Below are 3,688 nucleotides of genomic sequence, written 5' to 3'. Positions count from 1 at the left end.
AAGTTAGTTCTCTAAGTCTATGAATCTATTTCTGTTTTTTAAATAAGTTCATTTATATCATTTTTTTTTGGATTCTGCATATTAGCAATATCATATGATATTTATCTTTCTCTGTCTGACTTACTTCACTTAGGATGATAATCTCCAGGTCCATCCATGTTGCTGCAAATGGCATTATTTCATTCTTTTTAATGGCCGAGTAATATTCCATTGTATATATGTACCATATATTCTGTATCCATTCCTCTGTCGATGGACATTTAGGTTGCTTCCGTGTCTTGGCTATTGTAAACAGTGCTGCAATGAACATTGGGGTGCGTGTATCCTTTTGAACCATGTTTTTCTCCAGATATCTGCCCAGGAGTGGGATTGCTGGATCATATGGTAGCTCTAGTTTTAGTTTTTTAAGGAACCGCCATACTGTTTTCCATAGAGGCTGTACCAATTTACATTCCCACCAACAGTGTAGGAGGGTTCCCTTTTCTCCACACCTTCTCCAGCATTTACTGTTTATAGATTCTTTTGATGACGGCCATTCTGACGGGTGTGAGGTGATAGCTCATTGTAGTTTTTTTTTTTTTTTTTAAACTTTGGGTTTATTTTATTTATTTATTTATTTATTTATTTATTTATTTATTTATTTATTTATTTATGGCTGTGTTGGTAAGTTGGGAGTTGACCTTGAACCAGCCATCACGTGGCCTCTCTTGCAGGAGATCCAGCACAGTGTGTGACACAGGGCGGCAGGACCAGCTGCAAGGACCCTCGAGTGTGAGGACACACAGGGTCCTGTGCTCGGAGGGCTTTGTATGGACTTAGCGTAATGCTCTGCCTTTGCTCTCTTCAACTTCCTCATCGTTTATCCTTGAGCTTGTGTGCTGTGAGTTGAGTTTGATAGGACAGCAGAGCGTGTGCATGGGCACATACGGTAAGCAGGTAGCTGTGTGCACACAGGGCTGTGGTCCAGCTCCGCCCACATGCACAGCGGCTGGTGCACACAGAGATGACTCTGAAGGCATGTGCTTTTGCTGTGGGGCATTTTGGGGTGCACAGGACCCAAGAAGGTGGCTGGGCCTGGACCTGGCCTGGTGGTGGCCGCAGGGGATATAGGGCTCCACACGGGGGCAGTGCCAAGACCCAGGGTGGAAGGCTGGCTTGTCCTTTGTCCCCAGAGCCTGTCCCTGAGGCATCCACACGAATCTGAACTCTCCCACCTGAGCACCAGAATAGAACCTGCTGTTCTGTCTTGCCTCTTGCTTCAGGGAGGGCTTATTCATCATTCCAAGACGTTTCTGAAATTCTTTCCAGCTAACTCCTAAGGTTCATTCTAAGATGATCTTCTCTTCTAAGAAAAGATATTCTCCATTTTCTTTTTTGCTTCACTTACCTTTCATCGTTTTTCTTCCAAATTCTGCAGCTACCCTCAGATTCTCCTATTTTCCTTTTCTCTTACTGAATCTGACTAGTGAGTCAAAAGTAAGTTCAATAATTTCACAAATATTTATGCTTTGCACTTAGGTTCTCAATAAACATTTATTACAAGAATGAGCCCTAAATAAAGATTTTCTGGATTAGAAGGGATCCAGATAATTTAATCATTAACCTCCTTTGGTTTCCAAAAATGGGAAACTTCATTTTTCAAGAGTCAAACTAAAGTCATTTTTATCTCAAGCAGGTGTTATTATTAGAAAGTTCTTTCTTATGTTAAGCCAAAAATCTGCCTCCTTTCCAGTATCAAGGAGAAGAAAAGGCTACTTTAAGAAATGAACTTACGTAAAAGAAAGTGCTCTCATTTTCCAAACCCTTGGAAGATTCTAGTCATCAATTTCAGAGCCATCACAAGCTTCTCCTATCTCTTCAGCCTGTAAATTTTTTTCAAGCATTTAATTAAAAAATGGCCAATTCATTATTAAATACTGTTTTCACATATTTTAATTTTTAACATTTTTACTATTTTTTATTGCATTGGATTAGGAAAACTTTTGTAGGATGAGAGTAACTATCAAGTATAATATTATTCTGTTGCACAAATGAATCTTCACTTCTCAAAACACGCCCCTGAAGTGTTTTAAGTACAGGGAAAGGGTGAGGGGGGCCTTCACGTGTAAAGTACTAGGGTAACGGGGGTTTTGAGAACTTGGTGGAAGGAAGTAATAGAGGCGACCAAACTTTGGACACAATAATCAATTCAGTTTTGCTGCTTCTGTTGGACAGAATTCATCGTTATATATGAAAACTGGGAACAGAGTTACATGGACAGCTGTTACATATTCTCAAATTTCAAAGGTACTGAAATAGGAAGAGAAAATGCAGTGCCCACCAGGAAATCTTTTTTAGGTTCAACTAACTCCACATTCAGACTCAGGGGATAGGTATCTGCTCCAAGGTGGAGAGGAGGAGCCAGGGAGGGGGTTCTTCCCTCAGTCCAGGTAGCACTGGGCACAGACGTCAGGAAACTTCTCAGGTGCCAGCCCCTAAGTGCGACGTCCCTCCCCGTCAGGTCCTTAGAGTTCATTCACATCTCCTCTCAATCTGAAGCAAGGTACCAATCATTGGTCCTTTTCATCATGAGCAACGTTGCTTAGAAACGTATTTGACATTTGACTCTTGCCAGGTTACCAGGGGAACAGAGCTCGGATGTCAACCTAAGGGAACCTTCTCTTGAAGAAAAACAAAAGGTTGGTTAACCCTTTACCCACAATACAAATGAAAGATAACAGAGAAACAGACTATGCAGTTTCTAGATGCAGTAAACCTAGGAGATGAGAAGCCAGACTTCCAACAGTATTAAAATAGGCAAAACCAAGCCAAAGCCTCTATGTGGCTGCAAGTTGTCACAAAGATCTTGTACCTCACTTAGTGACTGTCTTATTCGCCACTGTGTTTCTAGTGGCACACATAGTAGGTACTCAGGAAATACGTGTGGAATGAATGAACAAGTGAATGCCTAAGAGACCCTCCTGAGGCCTGACAACTGAAAATAAGATGGGCCCGAATTAGAAGTAGCAGTACCCCTCTTGGCTGAGTGAAGGGGAAGGTGGTGCCCAGTGAGGGGGTGTGGACCAGTTTACTTAGAGATAAATGGCCGTTCAAAAGCCACTACTGGGGGTCAACCCAGGTAGACAAAAATATGTTAATTCTCCTTAGGCATTAAGGAAAATTTATGGAAATTTATGGAAGTTTAAGAAAAATTTAAATGGTTCTTTGAATACTTGGTTTAAGAAGGCATAGAGATGTCAAAATTTTACAAAGGGTTTACCTACAAAACTGTTAAAAGAGAACTCATTTCCTGAAAGTTATTGCACTTTGGAATTTTTATCCCTCTTCTAGTTCAAAAATTTTCTCTAGTTTGTTCATTGCAAGTTAAACTTTCTTTGCAAGAATGTAGAACTATTATGCCCCAAATAATGGGGTAGATCTTATGTATTGAGTGCTTACTTTTTGGTTAACAAACATTTACTTTACTTGATACTTCTTTTTTTTGGTTTTACTGTTACTCACTAGCTCTTGACCTGTTAGAGGCAAAGCTAGGTAGCTGTTCTGTAACTCAGCTCAAGAACATTTCCAAACTCGGAGAGTCATTTAGGAAAGTTTGCTGAGAGCTGGCAGGTGAGGTGCACATTCGAACGAGTATATACTTTTTTAAGGGGAGTGGCTCATATTGTGTATACAAATCCATCAGAGTTAA

This window comes from Balaenoptera musculus, chromosome 17 (assembly GCF_009873245.2).
Source record: "Balaenoptera musculus isolate JJ_BM4_2016_0621 chromosome 17, mBalMus1.pri.v3, whole genome shotgun sequence".
Taxonomy (NCBI): Eukaryota; Metazoa; Chordata; class Mammalia; order Artiodactyla; family Balaenopteridae; genus Balaenoptera; species Balaenoptera musculus.
The sequence above is the reverse complement of the archived record's forward strand: the minus strand, read 5'-3'. Positions refer to the sequence as shown.